Source organism: Mustela lutreola, chromosome 8 (assembly GCF_030435805.1).
Source record: "Mustela lutreola isolate mMusLut2 chromosome 8, mMusLut2.pri, whole genome shotgun sequence".
Classification (NCBI taxonomy): domain Eukaryota; kingdom Metazoa; phylum Chordata; class Mammalia; order Carnivora; family Mustelidae; genus Mustela; species Mustela lutreola.
Window position 1 is genome coordinate 123310365 of NC_081297.1, and position 19560 is coordinate 123329924.

Consider the following 19560-nt stretch of genomic DNA (forward strand, 5'->3'; position numbering starts at 1 on the left):
CTGCCTGTCCTGTTTTTTAGAAACAGGACTTACTTACTATAATAGACTTATTACATGTTTCTTTTATACTATTTTCAAGTTATTTCTTTTTATTTATTTGGATCATTATCTTATATGTAACAGGCCTTTTCAACATCATGATGGAGATGAAAATTTGTGAAAATAAATGGGGTCCATCATTTTATTTATAATCAATCATTTGCTTCATTTCACCCAAGTTATTGGTTTGGATCTGGAAAGATTCCTAACTTTGGGCATTGCAAAATTCTTCAGGCTGAGAAGAAAGGTGTTTAAAAGTTAAACTTCAAATTGTTTCTACCCTCCAGGTTCCTGACATATAAACGTATTAACAACATATGTCTAGTTAGATTTTTAAACCACATGAGAGTTAAGTAGGATGAGCCTCTTTGAAGTATTGTGCTTCTTGAAAATAGGAAGAAAAAGAAAATGAAAGAGAAAGCCTATAATTGCCTTCAAAAGTACATATTTGAACTTTTCTCTTGCTCTCAGGTAAACCAAGCTTATAAATGGGCCCTATTCTGTTCTTGGACCTTTATGTTAGCCGTCACTTCTTTTAAAGCTAAGTTGAACGTTCTTCACCTTCAAGAAGCAGTCTCTGACAAACTCATTCCTTCTCCCCATTAAGACTTTGTCCTTTTTCCAATCATTGTCAGTGTGTGTACATGAGGTTCAATCTTGCCTTGTAATTGTGCCTTTAAATAGCTCCTTATCTGACCTTCTGAAAAAAGAAATTTCTTTTGGAAATTCTTTGCCATGAGAGCTAATCATAGGGGGAAAAAAAAAGACTATAAAATTTAGACCTCTGTAGCCCGAGAAACAAATGCTTATCAAAACATAAAGCGGGTTTAGGATGCAGATGAAATTATCATCAAATCCTGTTGTTAACTAAATAAAAGAAGTAGTCTTTAAAATTGCAGACATGGGGGAGGGAGATAAAAATTACCTTTTTAAGGTAAAAATAAATTTTAAGTTGGAGGATCCAGTGTGGATTGCTCAAATGCCGGTGGATATTTTGGAAACATCTTATCTTGTGATTACTGTTTCTCTAGCAAGTCCAGCCTTCCCATGCCATACCTGTCACCTCCCTGAGCCTGGAGCAGGACTCTGACACTGTGTGCTTGGTTTCATCTTAGAAGATGTCTCAGTTTCCTAGAGGCTCAGAGGTTCTCCAATCTTATTTACCCTTACATCACACAGATCTTTTACAGACATTCCAAATACACAGACAACCCATCTAAAATTGAACCCCTGATCTTCCCTCCTAAACTTCTTCCTAGCATTCTAGAACACTTCTTCTTCCCTGTTACTCATACTAAAATATTGAGAGTCTTGATTTTCCTCTTCCTTTCTCTCACACCAATATTCTTTAAGAGTCTCAAGATCATGAACCACAAAGGAGGACAGAGCAATAGTCGTAGAGCAGAGGAAACTATAAGAGGGCAGTGACCAAATGCAATGTGGTAATCTGGATTGGATTCCAGAATGCAAAAAGGACATTAAAGAAAACACAGGGGAAATCTGAATAAACTCTGTAATTGAGTTAACTCTATTGTACCAAGATGAATTTCTTAGTTTTCACAATTTCCCTACAGTTATGTAAGATGTTGACATTAGGGATTACGGGAATTTTTTTTTTTTAAGCTATCTCTTTACAACTCTACAGCGAAAGTCATTTAAAATAAAAAACAATAATGGCAGTTGTGATTATGTGAGATAATGCATGTGAAAATATTTATAAATTGTATAGAACTGTCACTATGTTAGGCATTATGATTATGTACATAATGATAATGAAAAGCAGTGCTTTAGAAGATGATAGTGTGCTTAACAGTTGGGTGGTTTGAACCTGACCTGCCCATTTAGCCAAATTAATCAAATAGCCTCAGTGTAGCCCATAGCTTTAAATGAAGACAGTTGTGAGTCCAGCTTCCAGATGGCCCTCTATGAACTTCACCTTTTGGCCATTATACCCTTTTTTTTGGAGTACCCTCCCACACTGAATAGGACAAACTTGTATAACCAGTACAACAGTGAGAAAATGATAGTGCATGATTTCCAAGTCTAGGTCATTAAAGACATTATGACCTTTGCCTTGCTATGCTGGAGTGATCATCCTGGAGAAAGTCAGCCACCATATTTTGAGACTATACAAGCAAGAGGTCCATGTGGGGAAAAACTGAAGCCTCTTGCCAACTTCCAGCACCATGTGAGAGAGTCTTCTTGGAAGCAGATCCAGCCAAATCTTAAGATGATGCAGCCCCTGTAAATGCCTTGTCTGCAGTCTTTTAAGAGGCCCTGAGACAGAAACATCCAGCTAAGCCACATCTGAATTCTTAACCCAAAGAAACAAATAAATGCTTATTGTCTTACACCATTAAGTTATATAAGAATTAACAGATACTAATAGATAACTAATACAACAACCTTTAAAAAATAAGCAACAAACATTTGTCTATGATATTATGACATAAAGCCAATGATCTGAAAACAGACAAAAATAATCTGATAGTAGTTTGGTGAGAAATGTAGCACATTCTTCTCTTTTCTTCCTTTTCCTTCCTCCCTTCTTTCCTTCTTTCCTACCCTCCTTCCTTTCTTCTTTTCTTTCTTTTCCTCTGTTCTATTTCTTGTGTCCAGGTTTGTGTTACATAAAAAGTAAATTTTTGCTACTCTTCTGTTACAACTGCCTTTGAAGAGTATGCTTTTTTCTGCTACGGATCTTTTTGCTGTATTTGGGTTTTTTTGTTGTTTGTACTCATCAAAATATAAGGTGTCCCCTTCTGGAAATATTATTGAGGAATCAGAGACATGATGTTTTTCCACTCACAATTTGAACAGAAAGAGTATAGGTTTGGGATTTAAGATTCTGGCTGCTGCCTTGCCACTTCCAGACACATGGTTTGGGAGAGGTTCAAATTCTATCTTGTGTTACAAGTGTCCACTTGTAAAATGAGGGAGTAAAACAATGTTATCTGAGCTTCTTAAAGCTTTCTCAGGTCTCAAGACTACTTTAGAAAAATGAAAGTGTCATATATCCTGCTTCTTTGGAATGAAATAATTTAGCCTCACTTAATTCAGGTAAAAATTGTAAATATCCCAGAACAATCATTCGCCAATCAGTTATCTGGAAACAGGAGAAACGGCAGAATTAACAAATATGTAAATGACATAAAACTACCTTTGGTGGCTGCAAAACAAAATCTTTGTCTTACCGAACAGCCTCTGTTTTGTGATGCTGAGGTTCTACATTTTATCCTACATAATTCTTCCTGGAATTGGTATTTCAAAATTGAGAAGCAATTTAGTGTGCTGCAAAGCCTTGCTCTATTAGCCCAGGTCACCATTCATGACACATTTTAATAGAATAATGGGCAGTTGGGCATCTAAACTTTACTCTGCTATGGATCATTTTTGGCAGCTGTGCTTTTTATTCATCAGTCTGATTGAAACTGCTTTCCTGACAGAAGCAAAGATACTCTTCTTTGTTCAGGATTTCCATAAAAGGCAAAATGGAAGTCTTTGCAGACAGACTGGCGTGCCTGAATAAATTTATTTTCCTAGGCTTCTAGCCACAACAGTGAGCAAACAAATCCCTCTTACCTACATCTTTATGTACACCATAGGAGAGCAAATTTGTAGGATTAAATAATACTCATTTGCTTTGACTTCGTCCTTCTGCTTTAAATCATTGCCCAAACTTGCATTTTTAAATCTTTCCCTTATAATTCTTAACATTGAGCCCTGGGCTATTTGAGCAATATATGGCTCTGGGTGTGTTTGTGTCTATGTGTGTACACATTCATTGCCTATGATGTTGGAGGAGGAGGACTGGCTTTTTATTTTTTTTTCTTTTTTTAATCCTCTTTCTTTATAGAGACCAGACCTCAAAGGCTTTCCTTCCCTAGCTTCTTAACATCTTTTGCAAGCATAATGATTCTAGACAGACCAAACAACTGACCAGTGATCCATTGTGTTTTTAATCATTTACAGTCGGATTCCTACACGGTGGTGCCTAGTATTTGGTTTTGAAGAATGCTTTCTTGGGGACCACATTCAATCCTGCCTTTCTGAGCAATAAATTACCTGTGTTTGGGGGCCTTTGACAGCCTGTATTATTTTGCCCTCGTTGAAAATAATGGATGATTTGGAACAATGCTCCCTTTTGAATTAAGATATAAAAGGCTTGAGTTTCAGAGTTCAAAATAATGAGTAAGTCCAACAAGAAAACTGGGCCCAAGTCTCCCCAAGAGAGGAAACATGGGGGGCGAAGACATGGGGGAGGGAAGGCATAAACATAAGCATTTGTATAGACACATTACTTTTTGTTTTGTTTTGTTTTATGTTTTTCAGTGTTGGGGAAATGATTTTGTATCCTACACTGCCCCAGATGTTCAGTCAACTATATAGCTATAGTTATACTAACATGAGCAGAGCAGAGCTTTGTGCAAATATTATGATCATCCTGCATCACCCAGGAGAAATCTGTGGTCTCCTGTATGGCTGGTTAGCTAACCTCCATCTATCCCCAGCTGGTAGGTGGGGGGCGGCAGGCAGGAGTGCTGCAACTGTTGGCACTACGGAGGGATCACGAGAAAACTGTTTTTAGCTGAAAACGCATCTGTTTGCACATTAATGAAAATTCATCATTAAATATTAAATTATAATACTATTGTTTAAATGGTTAGAAGAAAAAAAAAATTTCATATGTAAGTATATATGTACATATAGGCAGTCCCCAGAACAGGAAATAATCCCAAATTAATGACATCACTTAGAACTATCTGTGGCCATATAAATAATGTTGTTAAGTAGTAGCTAGGTTTCCAGGTTAAACAAAAGTGATCTGAATTGCCAGTTCAGTTAAACTAGGATTTTAAGATTTAAGTTTAAAAGTTAGGATACTGTCCAATATAACACATGGGTTAAGAATCAGGAGACTAGAGGTGCCTGGGGGACTCAGTTGGTTAAGTTTCCCACTCCTGATTTTTGGCTCAAGTCAGGATCTCAGGGTCGCGGGATGGAGCCCCATATGGGTTCTGTGCTGTGACAAGTCAGCTTGGGATTCCCTTTCTCCCTCTTCTTCTGTTCCTCCCCCTACTTGTTCTCTCTCTCTCTCTCTCAAATAAATAAATAACATCATTTTTTAAAAAATCAGAGATATTCACTTTTAAATCCAGTCTCCCCCACTCATTGGCAGTATCACTTCGGAAAAGCTCTGTGACCTCTCTGAACCTCAGTCTCCTCATCTGTATATTACAGGGATTAGCAAACTACGGCCTCTGGGCTAAATGAGGCGCACCACTGGTTTTGGTCCAGCTTGCAAGTTAATTTTTTAAAATATTTTTAAGTGTCTAACATCAAAGGAAGAATAATCTTTCATAACATGGGAACACTGTATAAAATTTATATTTAAGGATCCATAAAATAAAGTTTAACTGGAACATGGCCATGCTTATTTGTTTGCATACGATCTTTCTTTTTAGGCTACTGTTTTGCCACAAGGCAAAAGGTTATGATCAGAACCACACAACCTACAGAAACGAACATATTTAATCTGCAGCCTTTTACAGAAAGTGTTTTGTCTAACCCTACTACAATATCTATCTTACGACACTGTCCTGAGGATTGAATATTATAGAAAGTGTTAAAATAAATACAGAATCAGAACGAAGAAGGAAGCTCTGGGCTAATGTTGCCTCCGACAACAAACTGTGGCTCTGTATGTTACTTCATGAAGCCAGAAAACAAAAACAAAGCCGGGAAATAATTCCAACATACTAACATTTCTGTTTCATTTACAAGAATGAGTGATGGTGTCAGAGGGTGTTTACAGAAAAATGGAAATGTCCCAATTTTGTCAATCTGGTTTAACCTAACTGCAACTAGACTATAAATTCTTATTAGCTAATTCAACATCTATTTTAATATGAGGTAAAATTTTGCTGCAAACAATACTTCTCTATTAGTTGTTGCTCTTGTAATTGAATATTTTATGATGGAAATCTGTTTAAATTAATAGAAGTACAACCATGTATCTAATAATGAAAAAAAATACATACTGAAGATACATTTCCAGGTCAGATTTTTCATTACTGAGGTAAGAATGATGGATGAAATATAAGGATATGTTCAAGGATAGAATTTCTCTCCCTCTCTTCTTAATAGTAAAAGCTATACTACATTGAGTGCTTTCTCTGTCAGACACTATACAGAAATTTATTTTTAGTTTTTCTAACAGCTCTGTGAGATAAGTATGAAACTGGGAATAAGAATAGTTAATTCCACTGATGTGGAAATCGCATATAGATGTAGACCAAAGGAAAGCATAATGGTACCTTTTGGAATGCATTCCCACCCTCTCCACTTTGGTATAGGCCCACAAGGGGCCTATAATTAACCCAGGGTTCATCACTAATGGAAACATGTAGCTCTCTTTCTAAATGAGTTTCTATTGTAATTGTAATTATTATTAAATCAATAACCATACCAAAAGTAGTATAAATATTACTAGTAGTAGTAATCTCACTTATTGGCTCATGCACAGTATTTATGGCCCACTACGCAACATACACTGGATTAGGCCCTGGATACACAATGGAAAACAAAACAAAGTCCCCATCCCATGGCTCTTAAATTTTATTGAGTGAAGGCAGATAAATGTCATATATTTAAAAAAAATAAACTAGAAAATATCACAAAATATTAAGTCCTATGACTGGTTATGTATTAAGGGAAGGGAGAAGAACACTTTTGGATAGGTGGCCAGATTAAATTAGAGTAGAAAGAGTCCCGATTGTCACCTCAGAGAAATTTAAGATTGCATCTCAGAATCTCAGACTCTCAGCTACAGACAAAATGCTTAAAGAAACTTAAAGGCCTTGTCCAAAAGACCTTTATGTTCAGCCCAAACTAGAGTGAAGCCAGTCTCAGAAATATGGGTGTGGCTTTGTTTCATGGAGTCAACTACAATAAGATCTATAAGAAACCCATAAAGCTATTAAGAGAACTATAATAGTTGGAAGCACCACCAGCTTGGACTGAACTGGACAGACACCATTTACATTGAAAAAAGATCTCTGGGTCCCCAAACTTACACAAGCAGGAAGCAGACTGAGAAAGCTTCTCAGTCACAAAACAGGCCACTTTTAAAGAAAAGAATGATGATTCAAGAGATACAGAGCCACTTACAGAAAGGAAAATGAAGCCCTGATCAAGAACTGGAAACAGGAGCTCAGCTAGATTTCATAATTGTTAATAACCAGTGACTACTAAAGGCTTTTCTTCTGCCTGGTTTTTAAATTACAATTATCCAGTCACAGGTATGTGTGTAGAAGGGGTGAAAAAGGGAGGTGGGTCAAATAACTTATTTTTTAGTTCACAAGCCTTCAAATCAAGAGAAGTCACTTTGGGAAAACTGTGACTGAGGAATTTACCCTGAGAAATTCCCTTACCTCATTCCACTTCAAACTAATTTAGATGATGAAATATTCTGGACCTTAGCCTGAACCTGACTCCATATTGGGATAGCAGTTTTGGGGATCTTGGGAAAGGATAAGTTCATGCTGCATGTAGGAGAATGGTCAATTTGTTAAGGTCCAGAATTTATTTAATTTGGCCCTGCTCCCTTCCTTCAAACTCTTGGCAACCACTAATCTTTCTACTGTCTATAATTTTCCCTTTTCCACTGGGGAAAGGATGGTGTGTTCCCATCCTCCTGTAGGTGAGCCACTGGAGATGAGGGATAGGCAACAATTTCATAGACAAGATGGCACACGAGGTGGGTGGGGGTCAGAGTGGAGACTACACGGAGGCAAAAGAGTCCATGGGGGTATCTGGTAAGGGGCAAGGAGTGGTGCTGTATCCACATTCACTTCAGAACACAGACTCTTTCACTAAGCAATATGTACTTAATTTTCTATAATGTCTTTTCAAGGCTTGATAACATTTCTTTTTATTGCTAAATAAGATTCAGATTTAGTTGTTGAATATTTATCCATTCTTCTGAAGGACTTCTTGGTTGCTTCCAGTATTTTTGACAATTGTGAATTAAATGTCATATAGTTGGAATCATACAGTGTTTGGGTTTTCTAGAGACTCTTTTCTCTATCCATCTATCCATCTATCTATATTTATTCCATGTTTTCTGCTGTCATCCAGATAATTGGTAAAAACCAACCATGCAAAAATGGGCCCCCATCTTCTCCTTTTGCTCCCAGCCCACCTCCCCAGTTGTAGGCATAGGTCTGGGGTGAGAGGCAGGAGTGGTTAATGTCACAGAGAGGAAATGAAAACTGGTTCAGAGGGAGAAGCCTCAAAAGAAAGAGAAATAAATTAAAAGCCCTTCCATCCCCTCCAGTAAGGGTTCAGTTCCTTTCCCCAGTTCTCCAGTGAGCAGAAGTGAGTGCAGCACCTGATGTCTGTCTTTTCCCTTGTATTCTGTTTGAATGGTACAGAAGAGCTGCAGGGGACTGGACTGGGGCCAGGGCCACTGAAGAATGTACCACAAGGACGGGGGAAGCAGAAATGTAGAGACCAAACTGGCATCTAGGAGTATGCTCACCCTGAGCACCTGATATGGGCAGGATGAGGCCTCTGAATGAGAAAATTTCAGCCTCCACTGATAGGAGGCTCCATGGGAGGGAGGGTGAGGGTGCTGAAGAATGTCCCCAGGATAAGCCAAGAATGTTCCAGTCATTGGTTCTAGTTACAGTATGAGGTGTCCTCACAAATGAGTAAGTCCATTAAATCCATAGACTTGTGGGAGAGTATTGTTCCACAGAATGGATGAGTCCACTGGCCAATGTGGGGAGGTCAATGTGGGCCAACGTGGAGAAGGAGAGATCACAAAGAGGATCCACTGGGGAAAGGATGGTGTGTTCCCATCCTCCTGTAGGTGAGCCACTGGAGATGAGGGATAGGCAACAATTCCATAGACAAGATGGCACACGAGGTGGGTGGGGGTCAGAGTGGAGACTACACGGAGGCAAAAGAGTCCATGGGGGTATCTGGGAAGGGGCAAGGAGTGGTGCTGTATCCACATTCACTTCAGAACACAGACTCTTTCACTAAGCAATATGTACTTAATTTTCTATAATGTCTTTTCAAGGCTTGATAACATTTCTTTTTATTGCTAAATAAGATTCAGATTCAATTGTTGAATATTTATCCATTCTTCTGAAGGACTTCTTGGTTGCTTCCAGTATTTTTGACAATTGTGAATTAAGTTCCTATAGGCATTCATATGCAGGTTTTTGTAAGGACAAAATCTCTAATTCGTTTGGGTAAATACTTAGTGGCACAATGGCTGGATCATTTGGTAAGACCAAATTTAACATTCTAAGAAACTGCTGAACTGCCTACTAATGTGGCTGTACCATTCTGCACCCAAAGTAACAAATAAGTTTTGCCCCACATCCTCACTAGCATTTGGTATTACTAGTTTTGTTCTTGTTTTTGTTAATTTTTTGATGTTTTATATGGGCAATCATGTCATCAATGAACAAAGGGAATTTTCTTTTCCCTTCCCAATCTTCCAAACCTTTTTTTATTTGTCTTGCCTTATTGCACAGGCCAGGTTTTCTACTATTATGCTGAATAGGAGTAGTGATAGGGACTCCTTGTTTGTTCCTGATTTGAGGTAGAAAGCATCTAATTTATCAACACTAAATACAATATTAGTTTTAGGGTTTTTGGTAAATGTTCTATATCAAAGTGAAGGAAGTTCCCTTCTATTCCTAGATTGCTGAGTCATTTTTAATCCTGAATGGGTCTTAGATATTGTTAAATACTTTCTATGCATCCACTGATATGATAATATGATTTTTTCTCCTCTAACTTATTGATGTGGTGAATGACATTAATTGATTTTCAAATGTTGAACCAGACTTTGCATATTTGGGAAAATCTCACTCAATTGTATTGTATAATGTTTAATATATTGCTAGATTTGATTTGCAATATTTTGTTGAGGACTTCTGCATCTATGTTCATGAGAGATATTGGTCTCTAGTTTTCCATTCTTGTGATGTCTTTTTCTGGTTTTAAAAAATTCAGAATTCTGGGGCGCCTGGGTGGCTCAGTGGGTTGAAGCCTCTGCCTTCGGCTCAGGTCATGATCCCAGGGTTCTGGGATCGAGCCCCGCATCGGGTTCTCTGCTCATCGGGGAGCCTGCTTCCTCCTCTCTCTCTCTCTGCCTGCCTCTCTGCCTACTTGTGATCTCTGTCAAATAAATAAATAAAAATCTTTAAAAAAAAATTCAGAATTCTGTCCTCAGTTCTTCCTTGATTTCTTATTTTTTTAAGTTATTTAAGAAGTTCAATTTGAAAAGAAAAAAAGTCCAATTTTTGATCCTATTTTTTCTTCATATGTAAACTTTCAACTTGTTATTTGAAAATTTTTCCATGTGGTCATTATTGCCACTATTTTAAAGACTTACAGTGATCTATAAGTGATCTACTAAGTGGCCTTAGGGTTATCATTTTTTTTTAAAGATTTTATTTATTTATTTGACAGAGAGAAATCACAAGTACACTGAGAGGCAGGCAGAGAGAGAGAGAAGGAAGCAGGCTCCCTGCTGAGCAGAGAGCCCTATGCGGGAATCGATCCCAGGACACTGATCATGACCTGAGCCGAAAGCAGCGGCTTAACCCACTGAGCCACCCAGGTGCCCCTAGGGTTATCATTTTTTAAAAAGATAACTGTGTTGGTCATTTTTTATTTAGAAACTTAGGTGTTTTAGTTTTAAAACTTTTTTTCATGTTCATTGATTACTAATCTTCTCCTTTCAGTTATCTTCTTCTGCAACTCTTTTTGGTCAGCCTTTAGACTTCCTGGACTGATCTACTAATATTCTTATCATTTTGTATCTATTATAATTTCCATTTAATTTGTTCTACTTCTTCTGAAGATACTTTGGTTTTATCATCTAGCTCTTCAGATGAATCTTTCATCCCATTTTCATATTTCCACTTTTCAAGACCTCTAGCTGCCAGCTCCATTTTTATAGTATCCTACTGAGTGCAATGACTTCTCATTTATCTGAGAACATAAATAATGTTTTAATTATAAGCTATTGTCTTCTCTCTGAATTCTCTGTTTTCTCTGGGTTCCCCACCCCCAACATCTTTGGTGCCTTTATTTTTGAGTGGCACTTTCCTTAATAGGCAGAGATTTTGTTTTCTGTTCATTTTTAAGAGGGAGGCTTTAGAAGCCTAAATGGAAGCCCTGTGAGAGGGGATGGAATCTTCCAGCTGAGAGGTTTGTCCTGGAAAGTGACTTAATGTGAATCGTTTCCTTTCATATTGGAAACTCCACCCTACAACCCACCCCAAGGCTTCCCATTTCTCCCCACCACCAGAAAAAAAAACAAAAAAACCAAACCAACCAACCAAAAAAACACCTTCTAATCTCCTGGTGGCCATGAATGCCAAGCAATAGCAAGGCGCTAGTAGTTGGCACAGTTCAATGTAGAGATGCTTAGTCAATCTTGTCTTCAGTTTAGCTCCTCTCTTCTGCTTCTGCTCTACATCCTGTCCTTGAGCACAGGACCTCTTATTCTGATTGAGAATGAACCTGCAGTCGCCTGTCAGACTAGGGATGGGTGAGTCTGTACACATCAGTGGAGAAGATCTGTCTCTACAGAGGTTTCCCACCAGCTTCCTGATTGCAGCACCACACCTTCCCCTGCTTTATGTGAACCTGTCCTGGGTTCTGGAGAGAAAACTAGGTTCAGTACTCACTGCCTTTCTCTCCAGTGGGCTTTCTCAGCTCTACTAACTCCTCCATTTACTTTCCATTTACTGCAAGCACTTGCCATTTCAGTCTATTATTGTCTCCTTGTGCATTATTTTTCTTCTGTGTGCTTTGCCATTTTAAATTCCTTTACTTTCACTTTAATGAGATTGTGGCAGTGGGCAGAAATGAAAAGTATGTTTTATATCTATGTTTAATCAGAAAGCTACCAGATCATTCATTACAAACACACACACCCTAAAAGGATATTATACAACTTTATTCCAGATATACCAAGAACATATGATTAATAATCTAACAGGCATGCAATTAATTTAAGCAAAACCAAAATTTGGTTTAAGCATGCATGTATTAAACATCAGAACTCCTATACTGTATAGTTTGTATAATTATCTCCACCTAAAAGTGCTATAATAAATAAAAGCAAAATGATTTCCTAGTTGTCCAACACTGAACATTTATTTTCCTGTAATATCAGTTATATGAAGTCTTAAGGAAGCCTCTGGAAGCTGAACTTCAAGATATCGGAGACCATACAAATCATAAAGAGAGAAATTCTCTACATCCTTGTCTGTATCAGGAATCTGTAAGTATTCTCATTCAAGGAACAATTGAAGTGCAAAAATGTAACAAAGGCCATCTCTGGATATGCAAATGAATCTTTCCCAATATTTTCCCAGTATTTAAACCCTTTTTTCAATTACCCTCCTCTATTTTTCCTTTTAGGGAATTCCCCACTGCATGCAGTGCCCACCTCCCACTAAGAATGTGGAATGAATCAGGTCCTCTTTTCCTCCCCTTCCTGCTTCACTCAGGCATAGCCCAACTGCAGAGTCTTGGGAATGATTATGCAGATTGTGCCTTATTCATGAAGGTAACAAGTCAAGAAGGTCAATGGGGACTCAAAGTCCGCTGGAGTCTGCTTATCTGCCTTTCCCCAGATAAGTTACCAGTGTTCTAATTCACACAAAGAGTTAGTTTGAACTAACAATAGTGGTCATTCAGATTCACTCCCTCCTGAGTCTTTATATCTAAAGGTACCCTGGTAGGCACCTAAATTCTAGAAGCATGTGGATTGGACTGATTCTACAGTATCACCATTGATGGGCTTCCCACTGTCAGCCCTTAGGTGGTCCTGAGTGTTTCTCCTTTTTCTATCCTTGCCTCTCCTTACCATTGTGAGCCCCCATAAATTTTACTTTAGCTGAACACAGAGTTGATCATGATTGCTTGGGATCAAAACTGATACAGAGATGTATTAATGCATGGATGAAAGAGTATCACTTACAGTTTGGGGGGGGGAAAGTGGGATGAAAAAGGGAAGGGATGTGAAGCAGAAAGAGAAGTTGGTAATTCTTGACAATGTAAGCTCTGGTTCTGTCAGAGACCTCCCCATCACCATCTCCTCACCTTCCTGCCGACCCCCACCCTAACTCTCTGACCTGCAGCCTGGTCTCAGAACCGTAAAGGGATCTAGTGGTTGAGACCCAGAGCAATTGTTTTGGTTGGCTTTATCCTGAGATTGGCTCTGTCAACACCAGTAAGAGCAGACAATAGTAACAGGAGTGTGCAAGATGGTAGGGATCTGAGCAATAAAGGGAAGAACAATACTTAGCTTGAAATAAGGTCACTTACTTTTGATGTCAGGGGCCTGAGTACGAAGGAGGATCTCAGACCACAGATTTTTAAACGACGAACAAACCAAACAGTAGTGCCTTTTTTTTTTTAAATTGCTTTTTGGCAGAAGGCAGTAAAATGAGAGCTTACAAAGTGAAATAAAAGAAAATAATCAAAGTCAAAAGTTTTTCCCTTAGATCGGAGGAAGCACAAAGACAGAAGAGCCTGATTAAAATGAGCCATTTACCAGATACATGCGTTATATTATTCATTCCAGTGTAGAATGCTCAAAAAGGAGGGAAAGGGAATTCAGATAAAACAGGGTGAGTTGGTTTCCTAGGTAGTGTTACCCATAAAAGGAAAAGCAGATAAGCAAATTCAATTTGGGAAATAATGACATATACTATGAACAGGGACCCACGTGACAAGCTGTTGATACAAAATACAGTAAAAGCCTTTGTCATAACGGCTTATGCAATTGGAGCCTTTCAGAATGACAGAGCACCTGCTGTTTTGTTTTGTTGGCTTTTTTTTTCTTGGTCTGTAAGCCTCACTGAAGACAATTATATATACCAAGATATTTATTAAGGCAAATACTACTACTACTAATAATAATAATAATAATAGTTCAAAGTAAAGGTAACAGCCATTTATGCTGTATGTGAGAAAAGGAAATCACAGTCTGTGGAAGGAATAGAAGGTGAGTTGTGTACCGAAGTTTCATGCATAAGGAGTCTCCCTGCTTGGCACTTCATTAACCACAGTAGCAAAATCCTGTGGTAATTCACACAGAGGCTAAACTGAGGGGTTTTTCTTCTTATTCAGTTCACTTACAAATTATCTGTGGTCCTACTAATGAATGCACATGATGTTAGCTAAGGAAATAAACTCAGAACGTATTTGGAAAATTGCACAGGTGGGCCACGAAAGAATGAAACTGATGACCCAGGACACACTGTGAATTATGCTGCCGAGGCTCACATTTGAATCATGGGCTCTACAAAACTGGAGAGCCCAGGGAGTTATTTGGTACATTTTGTTGTTCACTGCATATCTTTAAATAAACAGTACCTCTTACCTTAACATAAAATCAAGATTTTCTTTCACCACAGGAAAACAGCTGGATTGTAATTGCTTACATTTAGAGACTAAATTTGGAATGATGGAATTTCACTTTGAGATCCTTTGGGGGTAGTTCAGAGATAAGTTGCTAACCCTCCAAACCAGTTGAAACTGAGGAGAGAAGTTGCAACAAATTTTAAGAGTATGCTTGTGTTGGTCTCACCTAAAACACTGGCTCTTGGTAAGCACAAAATGCATACAATGGATTGAGGACAGCAAGACCAAAGTCCCTGTCCTCTAGAGGCAGGTCCCAGAGGAGGAGCCCTACAGGGGACCTGATGGAAGACATGGCTTATCACCTGTGAGCTCACACAGAGAGTCAGATGGGCAGATGCTTCTGTTTGCAGCTCTAATTTTTAGGGTTAATTTTTAATTTTAGGGTTCCTGCTGCTCATATGAGTTGCTTCTGGTAATTGTGCTCTAATGTTGAGCAGCTACAAGTGGTTCATTATCTAACAGGGATTAATAACTCCTCAGAGCAATTGCAGGTAGGTCATCTTCAAGAGTGTTAAAAAATTTGGTCCTTGATTGGAAATAGTCCAGAAAATGAAAGACAACAGTTAGTTTTGCTGATGGTCATGACTTAAGGTAAAATAAAATGTGTAATATTCAAGCAGTAGTAGCTCACCTCTCTGGTGGGATGAAATGCTTTAACAGTGATAGTAGAAATTTAAAAATAGGGTGTTATTTGTTCATTTAGAGACTTTTCTGCAGTTTTAGGCTATAATCATCCAGAATGTCAAGAGGCAACCATAGCATAAACAAGACTTGGAAGGGATCATTCAGTCACTGTAGGGATCAAATGGATTTCAGATGCCCTCAAGCATCAGAATGGCCTGAACTGTACCAGTCAGATCCTCAGAATTCCAGCCTATTACCATGAGCTAGTTATTTAATATCGGATCCCCAATCCTTTGTCAGCAGTACAGGTTTCAAAATACATTTCCTATCTACCTCACAAGGCTGTTGAGAGTATTAAGTAGAAAATAATATTCAAGAAACTTCTCTGTCTCTGTAACTGTAAAAAATAGTGAGCTAGTATTATTTCATGATGAATCCATATGCTAATTTTTAACTAAATCCTATAATTTCTAACTATTCTATCTATTCCCTAAAACAAATTTACCAACAATGTCTACCAGATCATTTTCAGTCAGCTAGGTTCTAGTTTATTCTTTGGTACTCCATGCAAAAATACTGCCTTCATAAATAAAATTCCGTAATTCACATTACTGTTTGGCTTTTCCCAATGAGTCCTAACAGAATTTATTATACCCATTGAAAGATAATGTCATGTTTGTTCATTGCCTTAGCTTGGTCTATTTCCTGCCATCCCAACTAATTCCTGAAAATTTAAACCTGTTTCAGATTTCGTTTTATCTTCCTAGGGTATTGTGGTAGAGAAAATTACAGTCTCTCAAAGATATACAAGGCCTAATCCCTAGAACTTGTGAATATGTTATTTTACATGGCAAAAAGAGGTTTGTAGACATAAATTAAGGATCTTGAGATGTGAGAATATTTTGAGCTATCCAAGGGAGCCTATGGTAATCACAAGGGGTCTTATAATAGGGAAGCAGGAGAATCAGAATCACAGAAGATCATGTGACAACAGAATCAGTTGAGTGATGTGGGGCCATGAGCCAAGGAAAGTGGGAGGCCTCTGGAAGGTAGAAAAGGCAAGAAAACAGATTCTTCTTCAGAACTTCTGAAAGGAACACATCTCTGCTGACCTATTTTAAACTCCAGACCTCCAGAATTATAGGTGGATAAATTGGTATGTTTTAAGCCACCAGGTTTGTGGTAATTTGTTACAGCAGCAATAAGAAATTAATACAGTGATTTCTGTGTGTTGGCTTTTGTTGTTGGTGGTGATGGTGGTGGTGGTGGTTGTGGTGGTGCAGGGATGTTGGTATTAGTAGTATAGGATTTATAATTGAGTCAGGAATCCAAAGCCAAAGAAAATGTCAGAGTAGGAACAGTCTACCAAACCAAGAATGGCTATAAATAGCTTCCCTATTCCCCATCTAAATTAATAACAATTACTATTAGGAATATGGCAATTTTAGACTCAAAGAACCTGAAAAATAATAAAAGTAGTATTTAAATGGTTGATAAAATATTTATCAGCTATCCTTGGAGAAGGATATAAATGGTATCTAAATATGGGGAACTCCAAGTTATTCAAAACTGTAGTTTTTTTTTGTTTGTTTACTATGTTTGTACCAGGCAGTCATATCCCATTTCACTTTTCCATCAGCTCTGGAGGTATATAGGATTAATATCCCCCATCTTAACAGAGAATTGGGGCTGAAACAGAATAAGTAACTCATCTAGGCCACACAGCTCATAAGTATTCCATCTCTACCATTCCCCTAGTTACAAAACGTTGTAATCATACTTTTAAATGTAAGTCACTTCCTTATCTTCATGAGCCCTTGCTTTTTAAAATTTTTTTGTGTCCCCAACACCTAACATAGTGACTACTACATAAGAGACACTTAATTTCCTAGTAGAATAAGTAAATATGTGACATTGCTATTCTGTGGCTAAGCCTTAAATTGAGGAGTGAACAATTCATTTGGTTTTAGGGCCATGGCTATAGCATCTCATCAAATAAATATGACCCTTTGATCTATACTCCATGATATCTGTGGGAATATAAGAAGACTTCTGTTGAGGGTTTTTTTTTTTTTTTTTTTTTTTAAATGAATCACCTAAAATATAATAAAATGTAGCAGTGAGTTTAAAATGAATTTCTGGGGGGCACCTGGGTGGCTCAGTGGGTTAAGCCTCTGCCTTTGGCTCAGGTCATGATCTCAGGGTCCTGGGATCAAATCCCACATCGGGCTGCTCAGCAGGGAGCCTGTTTCCTTCTCTCTCTCTGCCTGCCTCTCTGCCTGCTTGTGATCTCTCTGTCAAATAAATAAATTAAAAATCTTAAAAAAAAGAAGATAAAATAAAATGAATTTCTGGTTATTCAGAAGTCATTATTAAGTGAAATAATTTAATAACAATGACTTCAAAAAGAAAATAAACAGAGGATCTTCAACAATGTGGTAAGAAATTCACAGAAATTAAATAATTAATTAAAAACATTCAATAGTGGTAGAATTGCTTCTAAAAGGTAAGCCACAGTTTTTGGTGGATTAACTGGACACATTCCACAAACATTTGTCTAAGCTATTATCTGGAAAATCACTTTCAATACCAGTACTTAGAAAATATATTATCCATGCTAATAACAATGTCCCATCTGTTGAAGCACTTTACAACCTACTGAAAGCCATACCTGCAGAGAGCCTTATGGTTCTGAATTCAAAAACAGTTGCAAGTTGAATGCATGGGACAGTATTGGTAGGTGAGCCAGGAGCTTCCTATTATGGATTTCTAGGGTAGTGTGAACCAACCTTTCAAAATAAACTACCTGAGTCAGCCAGGGGCAAATTTTGCTAACTGACGATCTATCTCTAGCCAGTGATGGGACTGTTCAGTTTTGAAGATATTGTAATATAACTGCTCTTTAAGATTGAAAGTTATCTCATATGAACACTTAAAGGATAAGCAAACAGTACAAACCAAAATTAAGTATATTTATAAGCCATGGGCTTTTACTCAACAAATTTAGAACATTTATCATCCAGTTAATCAAAGAATGCAAAATTTTGAAAGTAAAGATGCAAATTTCCTTATAATAACGATTATTGCAGATTTAAAATCACTTAAGCAAAGCAGGTAGGCATGTTGGATGGTGATATTCATTCTGGTAGAATCAAACTGAGGCCTGAGTAATTCTCCAAAACCAGCTTAGAGAAAGCGGTAGAAAGGTGACAAGCCAGACTGTTTAACAACTGCCCAATTCATTAAATATATGTACACAAATGCAATGACTTTTGATAATGTGAATGAACAATCAAATACACTTGAGTATAAATGTTGGCAAATATTATCATTCTTCAAAATACTAAAGAACAAGAAAAATGAAAATTCAAAGAAAAAAGTTTCAGAGTAAGCAAAGAATACTTTGATTGTATCATGAGGAATACTAGTTGATTCCCAGAGCTCCAGGGGAAGCACTAAGCACTGATCCAAAGGCATTGAATTACTTCCAAAAATGTGGGCGTTCTCCCCAATATTTAAGACTGATGAACCAGGCAGTAGAGAATTCTTCAAGAAATGAAAAGGCCCATGTAAAGTATCCCATCTAGTTTATCACCTAAAGACCTACGTTTACCACCCAAAGCCCAACTTCAAGTCAAATTTTCAGCAAAAATTTTGGAACAGATGATCATATCTTTAAATGCAGTTTTAAGAAATCTGGGACCCTGAAAATCTTAGAATTTACCCTAGTTAGATTTTGACCAATTTGGTGCATTTAGCCCAACTTTACTAGATCCATATTAAAAACAAAGCAAAACAAAGCAAAATCTACAGCTGACCCATCTCAGACAGAATATTTCCCCAAAAAGGACATTTAAATATAATGTTTACATTGTTTAGGTTTTTATTTGGTTGATTTTCTCATGTATTTTGGTTATCAGTTGTATTTTCATGGTATGAAATATTTTTTAAGAAAAGAATATCTATCCTAAGTACAACTGTGTGTTGGTAGAAAACATAGTTAGTATATGACAACAAGGAAAAGCTGGGTCATTAGTTGGAGGATATGCATATGATTAAGCCACAGTGAACCTTTCTTTTAGCAAGAGTTATAGGAGTACAGAAAAGTGGATAAAATGGTGTGATCTGAGCCAAAAATGATAAGAAGGCTTTCATGAAAGAGAGAGACTTGAAAAGGACCTTGAAGAATGAATAGGATTTGGCTACCCAGAGAGGGGGTCAGAAGTTTTTCCAAGTTAGAGGAAGCTAAGTAAAGGTTTTGAGTCAGAAATGAGCATGATCTAAAACTGCGAGGAAACCAATCAGTCTGAAATAAGGAGTTATTTATTTCTTTTCATTTATTCAATAAATACTTACGGAGTAACTATTAAGTTCCTAGCAGCATACTAGGTAAGAGAAACACGATGAATAATGTATTGTTCTGCTCTC